This window comes from Natator depressus, chromosome 8, assembly GCF_965152275.1.
Source record: "Natator depressus isolate rNatDep1 chromosome 8, rNatDep2.hap1, whole genome shotgun sequence".
Classification (NCBI taxonomy): domain Eukaryota; kingdom Metazoa; phylum Chordata; order Testudines; family Cheloniidae; genus Natator; species Natator depressus.
Window position 1 is genome coordinate 3,872,753 of NC_134241.1, and position 22,672 is coordinate 3,895,424.

The 22,672-nt window shown below is 43.5% G+C and overlaps 1 protein-coding gene and 1 pseudogene across 3 annotated transcripts in view; both read right to left on the reverse strand.

Moving 5' to 3' along the window:
- SGCD (sarcoglycan delta) overlaps nucleotides 1-22,672 on the reverse strand; it is a 499,695-nt gene that overhangs the window by 318,404 nt on the left and 158,619 nt on the right. The window lies entirely within an intron of this gene.
- Nucleotides 2,056-2,316, reverse strand: LOC141992724 (small nuclear ribonucleoprotein F pseudogene; annotated as a pseudogene).

Here is a 22,672-nt window from a genome sequence, read left to right on the forward strand (position 1 = left end):
TGAAACATTTTAAAAACCTTGTTTACTTTACAAACAATAATAGTTTCGTTACATAATATACTTATAGAGAAAGACCTTCTAAAAACGTTAAAATGTATTATTGGCATGCAAAACCTTAAATTAGAGTGAATAAATGAATACTCGGCACACCACTTCTGAAAGGTTGCCGACCCCCGGTCTAGTTGATAGAACCAGATTGCAAGGCACAAGGCGCTGACTGGCAAATTCAAGGCCATCTGCAAAAACAGGAAACCCTTTCTTACAGACCTGGCTGCTGCTGTAGAAAAACAAAACTTTGTTTTTTTTTTTAGTACTTGTGAAAGACGCTGTCTTGACAGCCCTGAAGAATGAAGAGATCTATTTATCCACAGTAACACTGGCAGGAACGTGCAAATTTCACACACAGCTCTGCCAACGTGCCGAATCCCATATCCAGTTTCAGTTCCACAAATAAGCTAAAGGTTAAAGTTGTTTGTTTAAACCAAACCCACATGGCATCTAAATTGACCTAAATTATTGTCCAAGTTGTAACCTTTCTGTGTTCCAGACCCCAAGAGACTGCTTCTTCCTTCCAATCTCAAAAAATTCCTCCTTCTAAGTAGGGGAGAGAATAAAGGAGCAGCAACTGGACATGGAAATGGGAAAACCGACTCAAGGTGGGCGGAGTTCTGCTCCGAAGTAGTCCCTGTAAACATTTGTGGCTACTGCAGACCCCATGAAAAATGACAACGTAAGGGTCTCAGTTTAATTACATAAAGACCTAGTAGGCGAGGCCTCAATCATAGCAGCTGTTGCTGAGAAGGAGATCTCAGTGTCTTGGAGGTTTTAGTGGATTCCTCACCAAAAAAAAAAAAAAAAAAAAAAAGCATTACCTGTTTCTGTGTTGCAGCTGTAACAAAAACCACCAAAAAGGGTGGATTCAAGCAGTGAGTACACTACCAGGGCATATTTATGGGTAAAGCGCCTTTGTGCGGGAGACAAGTTTGGTTCGAAGTGCAGGGCACATTTCTTTGACCTTGCTTTCTCTGACATGAATATATAGCAACACGTACATTTAAATAAAGCAAAAACAAAAAACCTGACCAAAACAAGACACAAGCACCAGCTTCTCCCTCCGGGGAGAGGCTGAGAACAAACAAAATGCGAGAGATGTGTGATCATGTTGCTTAATGCACTGTAAGGCGCTCAGATACGATGGTGATGAGCACAGTATAAGTACCTACAGAGAACAGAATACAGAAACAATCCTTTACAAACAATGTTGTCTGTGCCAGGAGGCCTGAAAAGGAACTGGAAGCGTTTGCAGTCATGCATCAGTTAACAGGAGCAAAGTGACATCTCAGGAGTGAAACTACTCTCTGAGCTGATAAAAGGAAAGCAGCAGCATCTGGCTTGCAATGTTCAGCTTTTTCTAAACATTTTAATGCTGCATGAAGCCTGGTAGAAGTGAAGTTTCTTGAACCCCCAGAGGTAGATAGCACGTAGGTGTGGAACATAGCAGCAACGTCACACAATGGAGGGCTTCTAATCACAAAATATCTGTCTCTGCCAGTTAGTCCAACCACACAATAATATAGGACAGCTCAAGGATGAGACAGAAAAATATGGAGATGGATCGGAGCCAGGAAGTTCATCTCCGGACCGCAACTTTCTCAATGATCAGGAGCGTGTGGATCCTGGGGTTAGCTTCAGACCATCACAGTGATAAGGGCCAGCAAGGTCAAGAACCTTCTTAAGGGTCAGAGGTCTTCTGAGCTGGGTTTTGCTTTGGGCCTAACCCTATAAAGGCATTTTTGGCTGAGAATTTCAAAGCTACCTAAGGGATTTGGACACCTGATTCCATTAAAATGAATTGGAATTGGGCATCCAAATCCCCAAGCTGGCTTTGAAATCCAAATCCCCAAGCTGCCCTTTTATTTCAGTAGGGCACAAATTCCTGGACCCTGGAATTCACTCCCACTATTGGCCCGACCAAGCACAAGGCTGTTGACTTTTGAGGGATTTTTTTTTTTAAATTGTGAAAAACTGATCTTTATTTTCCAGAAATATACAAACTTATTCTCTCATTTCTCCATCATCATCTTCTTCTTCTACTCCTCTGATGTACAGGACATTGTTACATCTTATCAAAACTTCACCAAGGTGTCCTGACAATGCACCATCTATGTATTCTTCTGTGTTTGCAAGCTGCATGTTCATGTTGCCGTCGACAGACACCAGGTAGTCCTTGTACTCCATCCCCCACTTCAGCTTCATCATCACCGGCTTCCCCATTAGCCCATTCAGGAAGGGCTTGAGGTTCAGGGGCAAGCTCATGGTAACATGGCCTGGCACAAGGCAGCGGTAAAAACAAAAATTATTCGCAGGACCGCACGAGCGCCTGCTGGAGTTAAGACCTCTGTCTGGCTGTTCAGGACTTCGGTTTGAGGAAGTAGCCCAAGAGAGTCAAATTTCATTTGCTGTTTGGTCAACATGGGAGAGAGGAAATCAGACATTCTCCTTTAACCTAAATGTTGTACTTTGCTACATGTTGTTAATTGCTGCCCATGCGTTCCGAGGCTGAGATGGGTGCATTTGTAATGATATTGTGTAGAGCAGCGCTTCTCAAGCTATCTGATGTGGGGGACCGGCAATTTTTTTTTCCAATGTGCGCGCAGACCGGCAGCCGATGGCTCACAGACCGGCACCGGTCCGCGGACCATCACTTTGAGTAGCACCAGTGTAGAGGATATAATGAACCAGCTGATATAATGAATGTGCACCCATAAGATCCATGAAAGCCCTTCACAGCGAGACTCTGAGTCTGGTAATAACAACAGATTACTGGTGTTATTACAGAGATAAGGGGCACATGGTAGTGAACAACTAAATTATGGCCTCCTGCGTGCTTCTCTTGCAAGGCATTAGTTTTAATTTTCATCTAATTTTTATGAGGCCCTGATGCATTAGCGTGTCTGCGCAGGGGCACTGTCTGCTCTGAAGAGATCAACCAATAACATTTGTAGCTTTGCTGCCAGCAGGTTTTTTGAAGGGCTGTTTAAAAAATTACAAGAGCTGACTGAAGCTTTATTGTAAATGTAACCAAAGCTCCTTTTAAACCTATTTCCTTAATAATTTCAAAGCATCAAAAATAAAACTGCTCCTGCAGCATGGTCTATGTAATAAGATTCCAGGATTGTCACTCTGAACCTAGCATGTCTGTTGAGTCAGTGTTTAGGAATGAAAACAGCTGCAAACCATGGCTGAGAGCTCTTTTTGTTCAGGATACCACTAGGTCTAATCATCACTGGGATTTGTGATGTTTGTTACTGTCCGGTGTTTAAGTTCTCAGACAGTTTTCACTTTTTTACACCCTACGAATTACACCCATGTGACAGTATGGGCTTTCACCTAGTACTGAATAAGAAAAGGGTTAGAGCTAGGTTGTTGTAATTTAGCGCCACGTAAGCCTAGCCCCGCAGTCCTCAGACACAAGTCCAACAAGGGATTCAATGGCCATTTTGCCTCTGTGAAGACTGCCTGATTGGGTCCAGATAACTGTTGCAGATTTCTGGATTCTAGGACAATGGCAAGCAGAGATTTGAAGATATAATTCATTCTATTCAAATAATGGCTGTGCATATCATCACTACTATCCATCATTTAATTACGAATAGCACGTGTTACACTGATGTTACTGAAATCTTGCTGGATAATGCCCCTGTCCTGCCAATCCATAAAAGCACTTAAGCATGCGTTTAAGAGCATGCTTAAAATTAAGCATGTGCCTAAGTGTTTTCCTGAACAGCAATGGCTTCCTGAATGCGTGCCTTTGGCAAGGAGGATATTCATTTCAGTGTTAACTAAGGGTGGGGCTAGGGCTGTGCATGCTGCATTTACCTTGAGCTATAGGTGACAGGCTTTGATATGCATTTCTAAAACAAAATAATCTTCACATATAATAATCCAAATATATATATAATAATCCAAATAATCCAAAATAATCCAAAAATAATCCAAAAATAAACAAATTTAATAACAATTCAGTAAAATAAACCCTGTTTACAGGTTTTTTTTAGATAAATGAGAAAACAGAAAAGTATTTTCAACGAATATTAGTATAAAGCTACAAGTGTTATTAACGACACCAAAAAAAACCCCATCTATAAAAATGTGAGGGTTCCATTCGAGGGAAGAAATACAGTTAGAGAAAGGGGATTCCCGTTCTGAAGTAGTAAAACTGGGTTGTTTAGGCATTAACTCCTAACAAATTCTTTTTAAGCACTGGAGCAGTGAGTTCTGACCAGGGAAAATATTTCATTAACATATCAAAGAATGGAGACATGAGAGTAATCCAGAGGATAATACAAAAGAAAAATTTAAGGAACACCTGGCAATACACTTCCTTTGAAGAACCTCACTTCTTATAACAACAGGAGGGTTATCTAAACATGCCCATCGTGTCATTCCAATTATTTTATTAAACTTTTCCACTTAGAAAAAGTGGATTACATGAATAATGTCTTAACTAAAGCGGAGAATACGCACCCCGGCCTAATCTAGTGACTACAACCACTTGGAGTTAGAATCAAAGCCTGAGCCCTATTCCAAAACTCACTGTAGTCAATGAACTCTCATTGACTTTGGATCAGGACCCTGCATTCATCAACTTAAATCTGTACTGCCACACTAATGTAGAGCTCATCTCATATTTTCTTTTTTTTTTCTTCCTTAAGGGTGGAGTCAAACAGAGCATAAGGATATATTCAGAAACATTTACATTGTGGCAACTAGAAGCCACCACACAGTCAAGGCCACGTTGCACCGGTCACTGTACGGACACTGCCCCAAAGACGGCAAGACATAATTCCAACACGTGCCTTTAGGACATTCCCTTGATGAACGTGAATTGAACTGGAGAGAAGGGCACTGGAATGGGAAAACAGCCCCTCCCCCCATTTATACTTACTAGAATTTGGAATGTTTCGCATGCTACATTCACTCAGCTTATCTATGGCCAGGCTTTTATAAGCTAAGAAAAGGAAAGCTTTGTGTAAATGCCACACAGCGTGGTTTGATCCTGCATTACTATGCAGTACACTCTCACACAGAGCTGCGGCATTCAGGGAAAGGGCCCCATCAGCATCTGCATTTTAAACTCTCTGTTTCGCCTCCTTGAATCCGAGCGGAACTATTTGAAAGCATTGTTCTGTTTGGATGGCTGCTACTTCTTTTTTGTTTTGGGAATTTTTGGTTAGAGAAATATAATAGCATTTTGGTTGTTTTTAAGATGTTTTTTATAATCAGGTTCAATTTAGCATGTAGCCTTTTTTTTCAATGAAATGAAAATGGCATTAACTTCTTACTTTGCATTGTTCCATTCTGCCGTTTTATACCAATGCACAGTAAAATAGCAGAGTTACTAATGACACGGAGTTTTTTAAGTCTTGAGCTCTTTACGCCCGAACATTTGATTCTTATGCTGTGCTATAAACACGCAGGAATGGCTCCATATGATGGAAAAGGACGAGGTGCATGAGGGAATCTCTTTTATTGGACCAGCTTCTGTTAGTGAAAGAGACGCTTTTACACAGAGCTCTTTTTCTATCCTGGGACCAACACGGCTACACCAACACGGCATCCATACGAGGGATGCACACGGTTCGGGTACTGTTACAGTGCACGGTACACTATCCCGGAGGGGGAACATTCCACAGTTCTTATTCAGAGAGTTTTGCCTGAAGGTTCATTTGTACCTCAGCCCAGCATGGCCACACAGGGGAATAAAGGGGCAGGTGACATCACCCCAAGGCTTGGCAATGCATGGGCAGATCATGAGTCTGGGGGTGGGCAGGACAGCACACTATTCAGGGCTGCTACTTTCCCAATATGAGCACGTGGAAGGAGATGGGGCAGGGATTTGGTGGAGCAATGACTGCTCCCTCCCAGTGCTCCAGTCAGGAGCTGAGCTGATGCCAGAAGGAAGTAAATTGCATCCGGTAAATTGCATCTTACTGCCTGCCTGGAGCAAGGGGGAATAAGAGAAGGAATTATGGCCATTCCTTCCCCAGGATCCTCTGGGACAATGAAGCTATGTGCCATCCTCTTATTTGGTATATGAGCAAGGGGTCAATCCAGCTCTGGGTAAGGACAGAGCAAGGTCTGCTGTATTTGAACAATACCTCCAGCGTGAGCCACTGGACAGCTTGGTTTCAGTGCTGTGTATTCGCCATGGTATTAGTCACGTCCAGCTAGCCTCCTAGTACTGTAAAGCCACGTGGAGGTTGTGATAATCTGAGCCAAGAATGGACCAGACAAGGAGCCTAATAATAAAATGACACGTAGCACTTACATAGAGTGTTATGTATTCAACATGCTCTCCACACATTAACTATTAATGGTAACAGCTGCCATCGCCACTGTGCACAGAGATCCAAGTTTGAGTCCCAAACTTGCTATCCCGCTCCACACAGGATGGACAGCCATGGGACAGCCACAGAGGTGTCACCTGCAACTCCAAGGCGGGGCTGGGATCTGAGCTGCTACCCCATATGCAAATGATGTGGCATTCCTGAGTCTCTCTCACTCATTTAGAGCAGGGGGAACAGGAGAGCTTGTTGCAAAGTGTTGGGGGAGAATCCTACCAGAAGCACAGCTTGTCCATTTCTAGAACTGCTGCATCGAAGCAGCTCAGGGTGAGTTAAGCACATTGCGAAAGCCTTAACTCAGAATGCCCTTCCTCTCATCAGCTTAACTTGGAGCCTTAACATCTGGTTCTGTCATAAGGGATGCCATTTTCTATACCAGAAGTTGCTTATTTTAGCACTGTGCCGAGAAACGACCATCTGTAAATAGTTTGCGACTCTTGGCAGTGCCTTGATGCTTTCAAATGGCCTCATGCAAATCAGTGAGGAATCACCACCAGTTTTCTCCATTTTTTACATGCCATTCATGATGCTACTTTATATAAAGAAATTACTAGGCGGCTACAATGATGATGACAGCTCTTAATGTGGAGGGCCCCAAGTGGCCCAGGCCCATCACAGCACGAACAGGAAGGTGGGGTCATTTGCACTGAAGAGCTTACTCTGTAGTTTCAGACATGATGTAATAAGAGGGTAATAAGCTGTAGGGAGGGGGATGGCACACGGTGCAACAATTTTATATTATTTATTTATGCAGAAAAAAGTCTTTGGCTCATTTCTTATATGCCTCATGGTAGACGTTTGAATGAAGAGAGACTATTGGCCTGGTGTACTGGTGCCTTACACACACAGGAAACCAGTCATGAGATGACTGTGGAGAAAGTGAGCAAAGAGTATAGAGGCTGGCCTCACTGGTGAAATGGAGAAGGTGGGGGTGGGGACGCGGCGTGAAAAAGGTCATCTCAGGGAGAGGGAGTTGGACAAACTTAGCAAAACTCAAAGAGAGAATGGGCATTTATGTAGCTAACAAAGATATCCAGGAACTTTTGAGCTAATGCTAATAAAAAAAGAATTGTGGAAGACAGGATGTAAAATCTAAATGCTTCAGATTTTAAAACAACCTCTAAATATGAAGGTTTAGGCTGAGATTTTAATTGGGAGCAGATTATTTCACATCTACTTTCTGTGGTGGTTCTTACACCTCTCTCAAGTAGCTGGTGATGGCCTGTGTCCCGGACAGGATGCTGGGCTAGATGAACTTTGGCTCTGATCCAGTCTGGGAATTTCTATGTTCCTACGAGGGGCCTTGAAGACAAGGGGTACAAATTCCAGAAGCACCTAAGTGAACTAAGCACTTTGGGGCCTAAAGCTCATTGCAAGTTAATGGGATTTAGGCTCCCAAGTGCCTAAAACATTTCAGAAAATTTTACCTAATGACAAGGAATTTGAATATGCAGCAGGGAAGAGGGAGCGGGTGGAGGCTTTCAGGAGTTTCAGCTCCATGCTTGTCTTGATATCTTGTGGGCCAAAGGGGAAGATGTTTTCCTTTGTTAGTGAGTGCTGTAATACGAAAGCATATTTCAAGTATGTATTTTTTCCTACTAAATCGATCCTCTTTCGTGATTATAAAAACTAGCATCCTGGACAGCACAGTAGCATGGTGGTATCTGAAGCAGTCACAGCCAGTGCAGTTGTATTAACCTAAAAATGGTTTCATTGCTCTGCAATTCATCTCATTTCACTTCGTTGTTTTCTCTCCCTACTTTTTATTTTTTCCCATTTTCACAGGCTGCGCCTGTCTCTGACATCACACACAGCAGGTAGGAGAACATCACTAACAACTGTTATTTCACACATGAGCGGTAATATTTTCATTTTCCATCTATTGTGAAATAAAAGCCTTATGGTCTATTAAAATAGCATGAATAAGCATAGAACTAAAAAGCAATTCTTTTACTGTCACTCTGAAATCACTCTTCTCGCATTCTCTAGATGTACTTACTTGAAGGTGGGATTGTATTTGTCAAACCTGGGGATCAGACTCAACATTGTAGTGTTTTAAAAAAACAAACCAACCAAAGAACAACCAACAAACGTGCCACAATGTCTAGAATAATAACGGCCTAAAAAATAATTCCATGGCTGCAGTGGAGTTGGAAAAATGGTACTGACAACAGTTGTGAGCAAGGTAAAAGGGAGAGATTTCCAACTTGTCTTTCTTGGAGAACACACACTTGCAGCGTTTCTCCCCAGCAGAAGACACTAACTTATAAAACTGGGGGCTTTGGTTGATGTCATTCCCAGATATGGGACTTGCTTACCACTCCACACTGCCCAACCGCTTAAGCCTGCATCAGATTGACGTGTCTTTGGCTCCTGGACTGGGCGGTTTTTTTTAAGGACTCTAATATGGATGGGATGGAATTCCCATCTTGAGAATGTAGCAGACTGGCTTGTATTTGCACTGGGAAAATAGTTACCTTGACAGAAGACATATGCAGGAGTTTGGCAGCAGAGTCAGTACCGTAGCAGCCCCATCCGGTGGGGTACAATTTGCAGGCAAACGTGGATCCATTACACTATCTGAGTGATTCTTCAAAGTACCTGGCTGAACAACCTGCCTCCTCTGCAACTCTACAATCTCTCTTTTTCTATCAAAGGCATCTGTGCTCAGATTGTCATTGGATTACTCCATACTGGATGTCTTAAGAGCCAGGGCAGCAAAACACATTTCCACCTGTGACTGGCTAGAAGATCACACTCGTGCTCCTGAAAACAGACACAGCTATGGTGACGCCCACACCTGTATCCAGGAACGAAACCAGACATCTTGAAAAGCTCCAACAGGCACAAAATGCAAAGCAGCCACTTGTACAGAAGCACAGATTACCATGATTACATAACCCCAGTGTTCCACGCTCTGCATTGGCTCTCCAGCGAATGCAGAGTCCAGCCCTGACTCCACAGGATTGGTCCTCATTACCAGAGACCACTTCTCTCTTCCTGACCATGATCTCTTACAATGGCTGCATTCCACTAGGACAATAGGGGGAGGTTCATGAATGGGGGAGACAGAATTGTCGCAAGAGCTGGATTTAGGCTACGGAAACCACTACTACAAGAAATAAGAGTGACCATAGGTCTTGCTGGTTTCACAACTAAATGCAAAGCTCATCTTCTTAACACATAGGGTCTCCTCAATAAGTTCTTCACACATGGACACAACACATCCACTGGCATGTGTGCGCACACACACACACACACACACACACACACACACACACACACACACACACACACACACACACACACACACACCCCTATAAGCTAATCAAGATCCATAGGCAGGCTGGGAAAGAAGGAATACAGGGAGATTCTTATTGACGTTTTCTGGGGAACAGCTGCCGTAGGGGAAGTAATGCAGAGCAGTTAGTTAAGCGCCCAAAAGATGCATGGCCACTGAGATAGCCATGCTGCCAATGTTGGATTTTAGGGGAGAGAGAATGGCACATGGAGGGGCAGGCACTCAAAGGAGATGTCTTGAAATATGCAGGATTTTGGCAAGGGTTCCCTAGGGCTCCTCAGACCATGCACAGTTGGAAAGGCTATACTGCCTACCGTCTTTCAATGATGCCACTAATCCCTTGCCCTAACAGTAAACCACGCTGCACTCCAGGACATTCAGTGCTCTGGTTCAGTGTCCACACGGGACGCTACTGCATGGCAAGCTGGTGCACCATAGAGTCACACCCTAGCTTGAAGCACAGTAACTTGCCATATACCCCTAAGAATCTTTTTAGGTCACAGGGGAAATTACTGGTTAAGCACAGGTAGATTTTAAGTCTCTATATAGCTAAAAAGATTCAGAAATTGGAAATGTTCTCCTTGCTTTATAACTTTCGTTTGAAAAGTATAAATTCTGAATCCTGCCCCTTTCCTTTCTCCCATAATCCCACACAACTCTCCCTCATCTCTCTTTTGTGATCACTTGCTGACACAGCTTGAGTTGTGTGTCCAGATAGTATCTGCTTGCCTGACTTACTGCATTCAAACAGAATACATCAAAATGAAGGGGGGCAGCAATTCATTTCTGAAGTTCCTTCTCCAATGTATATGACAGACGCTACAGATATCTTCAGATGACTGATTATGGGATGTAGATCAAATACCTTATAGATATTATCTTTAGATGAAACTCAGTTTGTAATCTTAAATGGAAAAGGAAATTAGATCATTAAAACTCTGCTGCTAGGAATACATTTTTTAAAGTGACAAAATCCATAAAAACTTCAGGCAGAAATATAAAGTGAAGCTGAAAGAGATTCAGAGAAAACCAAATTAATATTTTAATTCTGTCAACACAAAAAGGTTTCTGAGACAAAGGTCAGGACTAATATAGAGCAGTGATTTATTGCCCCATCTTCATAATTTAAACAACTGTTTCTTTAATGCTCACTGAATCCCTCCCATGGAGTTACAACCTTAGTCTCTCACCAAGGAACTGACTTGCATTTTAAGTCCTTTTTGAACTGCTTTAGAGAAGAGGATGTCCATATGAGAAGAATTTTCCAGTAGATGTGTCTAAAGGCGATTGAGTCAAGGGACTGGATAAACAGTACATGGGATTAATAAAGATTTCTCTCACCTTTGTAGCCCTACAGTTGTTTCTCTCTCATTCTCTCCCAATTTGCATGTTTGCCAGGCAACTTTTGTTAAATAATGATAAGCTTCGAGGAGTACAACTAAAAGCACCTTTGTCAGAGGTGTCGGAACAAGGGGGGTCAGAGGACCATGGTCCCATCACTTTGTATCTGCCTTAAGGGAGAGTGACAGGGAGGAGGCGGCAGAGAGGAGCGAGCAGGGGTGGGGCCTCAGGGGAGGGGGGGAGAAGGGTGGGGCCATGGTTTCGGTGCTGGAGGCACCCCCTGCCTTCCAGGAAGCTTCCGGTGCTTCTGGCCGGTTTATCTGGAACTCCTTGCACGACTTTGGAAAATCACACCTTAATGCCTACATTTTCATTATACACACTGTAAATAGGATCGGTTTGGCTTTCATTGCGTAGGAAGCTTCTCAAACATAGCCCCTCAACATTTGTGAGACGTACATAACCCCATGACACTGCCACTCAGAGCTTTTCATCTGCACAGTATTTTCAAATATTAACTAATTAATCTAAACACCACACCGGTGAGGCAGGGAAGTATTAAAAGCCCTGGCTGGGATGATTTAGTTGGGGATTGGTCCTGCTTTGAGCAGGGGGTTGGACTAGATGACCTCCTGAGGTCCCTTCCGACCCTGATATTCTATGATTCTATTAGCTCCCCCATTTTACTTGGCTAAGGTCAGTATTATAATCCCCAGCTTTAGTCACGGTTTTATACATGGGGAGACTGCAGTTTAAATGATTAGCCAATGGTTCCATACAGTATCATCAGAGCTTGGATTAAACCAATCAGATTTCCCAGCTCCTAGTCCTGTGCTCCTGTAATTCAGGTGAGAAGAGGAAAGATATGGGTCTGTCAGAGGATGCTGGTGGAGGTCATACGCTGGTCTCCCATCGGGGTTAAAAGCGTGACACATCATACCCTAAGCCATGCTGCACTACTGAAGAAAAGTGGAAAAAACCTTCCCTACCATTTGGCTATATGAGCGCACAGCGCCTAGCACTGATCAGGGACTGGGGCGTCCACACAATACTTCAACAAACAGTAGCAGCAGCTAATACCAGTTGAACCATGGAATATCGGTATCCACAGAGGCAGTAGCCTTCCTAACTCAGCATGCCACCTCCGCTCCAAGGAGAGGAAAGGGAGACTAGAATAGCGACAAGTCAGCAGCCAACGTCTCAAGTATCTGGCTTGACTGCTTTGCAGTCTCTGCAATAATCATTTAAAGGGAGGTTGGCAATTTTAATTATGCTAAACTTGAATTATTCAATTAATTTATATTTAATAGAACCAAGTGATGTACTGTGTGTTTATAGAAAACTGATTAAAAACATATTTAGCAGCTGCCTACACATTACATGCTGATTCATCTTTAATAATACGATTTTAATATTCAACTGACATTTAACAAACAAACAATCGCTTTTATTAAATGTGCGTAATGATTGCCATCACAATGTCAAGCCTTTCCTAGGCTCCTGCCATTTGGGGAAATAAAATTTAGGGAAGCTATTTTTACTATCAAGTTTCCTGCATTTTATGTGCTAACATAATTATACCAAAGGAGCCTGCCATGGCAATATGTCAGGTGAGTGACAGGAAAGAACTGCATTGATAAAGTTAGCTTACCGCTGTGATCCCCTTCTTTATGTGGGGTTCCCTCAGGGACAACTTAGGTTGAAATTCATCCCTGCCCCATACAGAAGGTTCAATCAAACAAAGCTGCTGCTATTTTTCATTTGTATCATGATAGCACTTAGGAGTCCCAGCCACTGTCCAGGACCACACTGTGCTGGGCAGTGTACAGTCCCTGCCCCAGAGAGCTGATGATAAGACAGGAGACAACAGATGGATACAGACAGACAGGGGAATACAAAGGAACCATGAGACAATATCAGTCAGCATGAAAGGCTGGTCTCAGCCGAACAGCAGCCTAACTGAAGCAATTCCGTCCATGTAAGCCCTAATTTGGGAGTGCTCAAAATAGGGCTTAAGTGGGACTTGAGTGGCTCACAGGCCTTGTGCTTTTTCCCTACATAGTGGTGAATTTCACCACTAGTGCATACCCAACATAGTAGCCATCAGTGTACTCATGTAGACAGCTGTTGTACTTAATTTTACCCTGAGCCATGGAGTATTTAGAAAACCAATTAATAATTCAGTATTTTCTTTTAAACAAGTTATATTTTCCTGTTTCAACAAGGCTCAACACGAAGAGTCTAATTTTGAACTGCTTACTCATGCATGATTGAATTACAGGAATGTGGGAAGAAGCTAGACGAAAATAGCTACTATGCACTTCCTAATGCTGGATTTTAATTGTATCTGTCATTAGCTAGTAAGTGATAGTCAAATTAGAGAGTTTAACATTTTAGGGAACAAGGGCCAGATCTCAGCTGGTATAAACTGGCGTAGCTCCAGGGAAGAGAATGAAACGACACCGATTTATGCCAGGTGAGGACTGAAGGATTAGGAACTTCAATGGGAACTGTGTGTGCATATCCGAAGGCAGAATTAAAAATAAATAAATAGATGAATAAAAGCCAGACTCACAATCAAAGAGAAAGTATCAACTCAACAGCACTAAAGTTACACATCCAATTAGCACTCTCCATTAGTGGCTGGTGAGAATTAAGGAACCGATGATGCACACATGATTTTGCACAGTAGAGCATTTTAATTAAATCGCTTGGTGTACAATAATATACCTGGGTCTAATAAGCTAGCTAATCAGGCTAATAATTGTATCAAAGAGTGAGATCTTTGAAAGTTAGCAAATCAAAAGAATGAACTGGGAACGTATGTTGACATTCTGGTTTATTTTGTCTTAAAGGAAAACAAAAATAAGGTCACTGCTATGACCTTTAAATTCAGACTTAAATTTATATGCTCCTCTTCCTTTTGGACACTTAAACTTTCTTTGGATAGTTGTTTTGTTTGGATAACAACTTGAATTGCTTTAATATCTATCTCTGACTGGGGTCACATGCTGCACACCCTGGAATTTTGTAAAACCTGCCACATATGTTTGAGTCATTAACATAACACTGACATACTTCATAACAATTCATCTTTCTGCAATTGTCAGATCAATGCTTGCACTAGCCCAATCATAGATTGCTAGATCAGCTAGTTGCTTTCACAAGGACTATCATAAAAGTTAGTTACTAGCTCAGAAATTATGGGCTTGATCTTGCAAGATGCTGAGGATGCTGGCACCAATTCAGCAATACCCTTAAGCACATGCTTAATTTTAAGCATGCAAATTGTCCCATTGAAGTCAATCCTAGTTACAGCAGCAGAGAAATAAAGAAGAGATGTGTACCTGACAGCTAGAATTGAGCAATTAAAAGCATAGATTTTGAACCAGACAGCAACTTAAACCAACGCCCAGGACAAGTTGCAAGCCTTGAGACAAGACTTTTAGGCAGAAAAAGCGGAACACACACGCTTGGATGCACTGGCTAAGCAAGTACTAGTCCTTTAGAGACTTGTTAAAATTTAACCATTTGTGCTTAGCATACGCTGTAACAGTGGTGTGTCTGCTATAAAAGGAAATTAAACAGTTAAAACGCTAACTGGCTGTGCGTTTTACAGAAACAATTGATACATCAGGAAATGCACACAGAGCAGAATACTTACAAGAAGTAGTAGTAAAAGCTATTACAAACTGTGAAAAAAAATTCAAATGTCTAGTACGCAGCTTGGTCACAGACAATGCTGCAAATGTATCCAAGATAAGAAGTTTAGAAGAGAGTCCCAAGCTAATAACATGGTTGCAGTGCTCATTTGATGCACCTCCTCGCCAAAGACTTCAGTATTCCAGAAATAAAGGCTAATGTTGCTGAAATTGCAAAATACTTCCCGTAACAACCCCTTAGCAGCAGCTGCTCTGAAAAAAGTGGGAGGAACCAAGCTAACTCTCGCACAAGACGTGCGATGGAACTCAGTAGTGGGCTGTTTTGAGCACTAGATCAAGAACTGGCCTAATCTGATGACAGTTTGTGAACAAAATCGTGAAAAAATAGATGGCCCTGTCACAGCCAAAGTGCTCACCGTTGGGCTGAAGAGAAAGGCTGAACACAGGCTGAGCACCCTGAAGCCTATTTCCGTAGCCTTGAACAAAACGCAGGGAAATCGCTGCTTTATTGCTGACGCTGTTGAAATTTGGAAGGAACTGAGTGAGATCTTAAAAAGAGAAATATGCCATGACAGAGTTAAATTACAAGCATTAAAAAAACAAATGGGACAACCACTGTCTCCTGCTCATTTTCTTGCAAACATTCTCAATACTTAGTACCAGGGTCAAATCTTAACTGCTGAAGAAGAGCAGTTGGCTAGGACATGGACATCCAGCAATCATCCCTCCATAATGCCAACTATAATAAACTTCAGAGCTAAGGGTGAGACATTCAAGATATATATGTTTGCTGATGATGTTTTAAAGAAAGTCACACCAGTGACCTGGTGGAAGTCACTTAAGCACTTGGATTCAGAGACTGTTGAAGTGATGATATCACTTTTACCAGCAGTAGCTTCTTCTGCGGGGGTAGAAAGAATATTTTCTTCCTTTGGGCGAATTCATTCCAAATTGAGAAATCATTTGGGACCTGAAAAAGCAGGAAAGCGTGTTCTTCTTTTCCAGATTCTAACCAAACAGGAAAAGGAAGGGGAAGACGACTGAGTTAGCTGCAGAAGCCAGTATTTTAAGCCAGTAGCTCACGAAAGCTTATGCTCAAATAAATTGGTTAGTCTCTAAGGTGCCACAAGTACTCCTTTTCTTTTTGCAAATACAGACTAACACGGCTGTTACTCTGAAACCAGTATTTTAAGTTTCTCATGTTGACCTGGCTGACATCGTCAATTTAATTTATGTGGGTTTTTTTAAATATTTCATTTAACTATTTTAGTTAAAAACAATGTTAGCAAAACAAACCTGATTTAAAAAAACTTGAATGTTTAACTAAATTCAAAAATTCACATGCTTGTTTTGTTAAAATATTATATGTTTGCTCTTGAAGAAAAAAGTCCAGAATACATAACGTTGTTTTAGTTAAATAAAACAATTTAAATGTCTGTCTGGTGATGTTCTCCTCCTAATAGAGCATGGCAAGAAAATCCTCCAAAGATTAATGATTAACCTGTTGAATTGGAGATAGTTCACTTCCCAATGACTTCGTAAATATCTGCTTCAATTACCTTTGATAAATGAAATAACCAACCTATCATTCGTTTTCTGATATATCTGTAAAAAGAATCTGAAAAGTTTTCAAAATAAATCACTTTAAAAATGTATTGTGTGTACCTTCTAAAAACGAAACCTACATCTCTCTCTGAGTTGTGAAGAATATGTATTAAGGTTATAACAACCAACAAGAATGCACTTTTATGTAGAAATCCATGATTAAATCGAGTCTTCCTGACGAGTGATTTAAATCAAATCCACCCTGCCTGTGGTGGTGGTGGCGGCATGTGTTAGCCAGACACCCTCTTGCCCTCTTACGCACTATTCATCATGCTTTAAAAGGGCCCGTCCAACTTATTTATAGCACCTAGCTAAGATAACAGCTGCCCCTACAATTCATACTCAGCTAGTGAAATTAGGCTGCCAGATACTGACCTTTAAATCAGATGATAAAGATAATCAGCCTTAGTCGTCACAGAAAAAGAAAGAAAAACAACCCTGAGAGGAAGGCGCACAGTAATAAACGTGATCAGTTGTTACAGTGTAATAGAATCTGGAGACACCTTCACAAAAAAGCAACACCATGCAACTAATCTGTCCTGGATCACATTATTGCCTGAGGATACTATAAGGAGGAAAGAGAGAAACTCAAATGCGAATGAGGTATTTTGCTAGCACTTCCCAGTACCACTTGCCGTTTAGGACAAGACATGCATGCCTGGTATTTACAGAAGAGTCTGAGGCATAACACTTGAGAGAAATTATTCACAGTAAGATTGTTCATGTGAAAAAGTTACACCCTCTGTAGTGCTGCAAAAGTCACTGACATCTGGCAACGAGGTATTGTATAAGACAGTCTTTAGGCCTCAGTTATTTTTTTATTGAAATTGAAAGACTGGGGTACATTTTCAGAAGTATCATCTGTCTTTATGCTTGTATTTTAGTGCCTGTTGCTCAGATGCTGGTGCAATTCAGAAGTACAAATATTCAGATTTCAGTGTGAGGGTGCAAATTTTACATCTATCAACAAGGAAGCTGAACTCCAACTTGCTGAAAATATATCCAGTGCGTCTCCTGTGTTCCTTCTATGTGCTTAACTTCATCTGTTTTAAGTACTTATCTGGCTATCATCACCATAGCATCTAAGCGCCTCGCAATCTTTAATTGATTTACCCTCACCACACCCCTGTGAGGTAGGGCAGTGCTAACTCCACTATACAGCTGGAGAACTGAGGACAGAGAGTCACTTAGACCTCGGATCTTGTACAAAGGAAGTCTGCAGCAGAGCGGGGATTGCACCTAGTTTTCCCAAATCCTTGGATAGCGCCCTGACTCTCTAACTTCATGGGACTTAGTCCCGGGGATGTCACCGGGATTACTCAAATGGGTAAAGTGCATGTGCATAAATCACTGCAGGGTTGAGCCTAATTTTGCAAATCTCTCACAAAACTATTCTTCAAGGGCAGCTTCAATCAGCTGCTTTAAGAACGGGTCACACATTCTCAAAGGAGTTTCATCTCCTCTTTCTATCAGAGACTTGCCGGGCTGCTGTGGAGTTTTGTGAGAACAGAAATTAAGGGTCTGAGCCAAAACCCACTGAATGAACAAGAGGCTTTCCATCGATTTCAATGGGTTTCAATGGTTCTCGGTAAATGAGATCTACCGTCGTTTCTATGGTGTCATCTGTAAAGCAGCCTGCAGAGCCATCCCACACGGCTGCCGCCCAGTCTACATCCCATCTGAACGAGGAGAGCGCTGCCTTGCTTGAGCAGCAGGAGGCATCTGGTGACCCACACGTCGCTGACCATCTGATCGAATCATTGGAAGCTGCTCGCCGAGCCAGACGGGAGGAGATGACCGAGAGGCTGAGCTTTACCCACTCCAGCCGCAATTGCTGGAGTCAGCTCTGATGCCTTGGAGGAGCGCAGCAGCCACCTGCACTCTGCCGACCCTCAGTGACACCCAACCAGGTAGCCGGACACTGACTTAAAGTGGCCAGAGCACCTTTGGAGAAACAGGTGCGAAGACAAGTGAGGAACGAATGGCATATGTTTAAACGTGTACACCAGATCAGATGCTGTCCAGAACCATTCACTGTAACAGAGCTGGAACAGACACTGGGTGGCATCAAGTGTGGAACTGCTGCGGGCTATGACAATGTATCTCCAGAATTCCTGAAAAACCTTGGCCCCCGTGCTCAGCTTTGGCCTGTGAAATTCATCACCGGGGTCATCAGTGAAGGGAGGCTACCGCAAATATGGCGCACCGCAAAAGTCATTGGCCTCCTAAAGCCTGGAAAGGACCCAAGTCAAGCATCAAGCTATTGTCCCATACCATTAGCGGTGTTCTTCAAGGCACTGGAGCGCTTGGTCCTACAGCACATATTACGCGATGCAGAGAGAATTTTGAGCCTTGACCAAGCCAGCTTTCGCCAAGGCCATAGCACACGCGACCAAGTACTCGCACTGACCACATTTGTTGAAAATGGCTTCCAGAGAAAGTTGAAAACAGACACTGTTTTCATCGACCTAACAGCGGCGTACGATATGATATGGCATGCTGGCCTGCTTGTGAAGGTATCACGGGTCCTGCTACCACAGGTGTTATTGAACTGTCCCTCCGCGCTAGGCAGTTCAGAGTCCATACTGGGGAGAAGACGAGTGCTTGCAGACGACAGAGCAACAGGTTTCCCCAGGGCTCTGTGCTGTCTCCAACCCCGTTCGACCTTTACATCAATGACCTGCCAACAACAGAGTCACAAAAGTTCATTTACGCAGACGACATCTGTTGCGGTACCCAGACCCAGACATTTCATGAGCCTGATGCTACCTTAAACCGGGACATGACAAAGTTAGCTGACTACTGTAAGACTTGGCGCCTCCAGCCAAGCGTCATAAAAACAATCTCCAGTTTGTTCCATCTTCATCAAGCCAGCGCAACTCGAGAATTGAATGTTTATCTGAATGGTCAGAAGGTGAAGTATGAAGTAGAACCAGTCTATCTAGGTGTGAACTTAGACCGCACACTGAGTTACCATGCCCACCTGAAGAAGACAGCAGCTAAAGTTAAGACGTGCAACAATCTTCTTAGCAAACTGGCAGGTTCGTCATGGGGTGCTCATGCTCCAACTTTGCGCACATCAGCACTTGCCACCTCATATTCGGTGGCAGAGTACTGCGCACCAGTTTGGAGTCGATCGTCACACACCAAACTGGTGGATACGCAGTTACATGCTGCCATGTGTATCATCTCCGGCCCCTGCGTCTGACTCCACTGCCATGGCTTCCAGTTCCATATCAGATGAGAGGTTGCCACTGGCAAGTTACTGGAGAAAGTACATGCCAACTCAAGCCCACCACTGCACAATGACCTTTTTAAACCACCAGCTGCACGTTTGCCGCCACATTGCCCATTATGGTCTCACCCGCCATGCCAGGATATTAGGGTGGAAACACACTGGTGAGAGGAATGGATATCTGTTATAATCCCAAACCAGTCCCTCGTCGCCGACCCCACAATTTGCCTGCCTGGTTTTGACCCACCCCATCGCCAATGGTCCCTGTTGAACAGGTTCTGGACCAGGTGAGGTCTCTGTGCAGCCAACCAGTATCGCTGGGGCCTTTGTGCAGGTGCAGCGTGACAGAGATGATGAGGCACACTGTCGATGAATGCCTGCTGACTAGGTTCAGCAGGGGCCTAGAAGAACTGCATCACACCACTGCAGATGCAATTGCTTGGCTAGACGACTATGCACACGCTAAAATAAATAAATTGGTTTTGGATTGGGCACTACAAGAAGAGGTTGAGATACTCTGAGGGTGTACAATGAAAAACATGCAGGGCTCGAGCTGCAGGGCTATTTAATTGCAAAGTAGATGTCCGGGCTTCAGCGGCAGCCCGACTTCTGGGACCCTCCCACTTCACTGGGCCCTAGAGCCCAGGCTCCAGCCCAAGCCCAGACATCTAATCTGCTGTTAAACAGGCCCACAACCCAAGCCCAAGTCAGCTGGCACGAGCCAGCTGTGGGTGTCTAGTTGCTGTGTAGACGTACCCTCAGAGGGAACCTCCCAGGACAGGGAGGCACAAGTTCTCCTATTTGTTTTCAATAATCGCTTTTTGCTCCATAAACAGATAATTTAATATCAACCCCACTGTAAAATTTTCAGAGCAATTATCGTCCTTGTACAGATTATTCTGTAATCCGGCCAATTTTAGAATCATAGAATATTAGGGTTCGAAGAGACCTCAAGAGGTCATCTAGTCCAATCCCCTGCTCAAAGGAGGCCCACCACCAACTAAATCATCCCAGCCAGGGCTTTGTCAAGACAGGCCTTAAAAACCTCTTAAGGATGGAGATTCCACCACCTCCCTAGATAACCCATTCAGTGCTTCACCACCCTCCTAGTGAAATAGTGTTTCCTAATATCCAAGCTAGATCTTCCCCATTGCTCCTTATTCTGTCATCTGCCACCACTGAGAACAGCCAAGCTCCATCTTCTCTGGAACTCCCCTTCAGGTAGTTGAAGGCTGCTATCAAATCCCCCCTCACTCTTCTCTTCTGCAGACTAAATAACCCCAGTTCCCTCAGCCTCTCCTCGTAAGTCATGTGCCCCAGCCCCCTAATCATTTTCGTTGCCCTCAACTATCCACCAACTTTATCCACAAACAAACAAACATTTTCTTTATTCAAAAATAAGAAGGGGGGGACGACATTTTTGACAAGTTTTATTATTTCTAAGTTTTTTTCCCCTAAAATTTGGAATTTGGCTGAACAGCTGCTTTTTGATCTAATTAGCGGCCAGGAGCTATGTATATTCTTCTGTCAAGAATAATCTATCTTTTAGCTTAATTTATTCGGCATCTTTTCAGAAGAGCCATGTATTATCCAAAGACATCAAACAATGCAATCTGCACATACATCATTAAACATCTGGGAGTATAATTTGCAAACCAGCCTTTGCAAACAGCAGACACTAGAGACTCCACCAGCCACTAATTGCCAAAGGAATTGGATCGGATCAGTATCAGCAGCACTAAACAGCCACAGATTTGTTTTAAAATTATACAGCTAACTAAAGCATTGTTATATATTGTACAATAAAAATAAGCCAGATCTTCAGCTGATGTAAACTGGCCCCAGTGGACATAAATGCAATGAATTGAGATATACTAGTTTACAGCAGCTGAGGATTTGATTATTTCAGGCTCAGCTATAACTCAGCCACAAGCCCTGGCAAGTGACAGTGCATAGTTACGCTGCCGTAGGAGCAGAGCAGGAACCAGATGACAACTCTGAGGGTACATCTACACTGCAAAACTAGCCCCACAGCAGTGAGTCTCAGAGTCTGGGTCAGCTGACTCGGTCTTACGCTGTGGGGCTACAAATAGCAGGGTAGGCGCTGGGACTTGAGCTCTGAGATCCACTCCCCTCACCAAGCTGCAGAGCCCCGGCTCCCGCCCAAGCCCAAACATCTGTACTGCTCTTGTTAGCCCCATAGCACAAGCCCTGAGAGCCCAAGTCAGCTGACCCAGACTCTGAGACTCACTGCCGCAGGTCTTTTTTTGCAGTGCAGATGCACCTCTAAGAGGCACCATCTACTCCTTGCTCGGGGCAGGAGGGGGTGAGTCATCTATGCCAGCCCAACCTCTGGTGCATGTTACTTCCCTTGATGCGCCAGTTCAGTGATGCTGGATGGTGCATTGGAAAGGGCAGATTCAGGGTGCCGCTCACTCCCTCCCGTAGGTGCACGAAGGGGCATTTCAGTGCAATGGAGGCTGCTCTTCCCATTGCCAGCAGGGTTACTTGTGGAGTAAGGGAGCTCAAAACTGAGCCGTTACAACACGCTGGATAGGGCGTATGCCTCAGCATTGGCGTCTCTCAATTACTGACACAATGTTAACCCTATGTGTGGGCACTGGAAATTATTGGATAGAAGGGGCTATGTAAATGCAGAGTGTAATTATTATTCTAATTCATCATCTATGAGCTGGCTGCTTTAGAAGAACTGTAAAAATAAAAGTAGGTTTTCTCCACATCAGGACTAGAAAACAACTGGGGTCCCTGGTTTCCGCCCCTTTGGTGGGTGTGGGGAAGCATACCTCTGCAGATCACTGATGGAGTTGAGGGAAGTGAGCGGGGGATGGGAAAAGTGTCACTTCTGGAACACGCTCCCTTCTCCCCACCCCAGAGGAAGTGTTTCATGGGGGCTCTGTTGAGTTCAGCCCTGGTCTCCGGGAAGGGACAGGAGGTTTGCTGGTTTCTGCAGACCTTCCCCAAGTCATACCTGAAAGTAACCTATGCCGTTTCCCCCTTCTGTGCAGTGCAATGACTTTGAGAGGAGGGATCTGGAGACAGGGACAGGTCTGGGGTTCTGTGACACCACAATTCCTACACGACCCTTACTGACCAGGGGCTG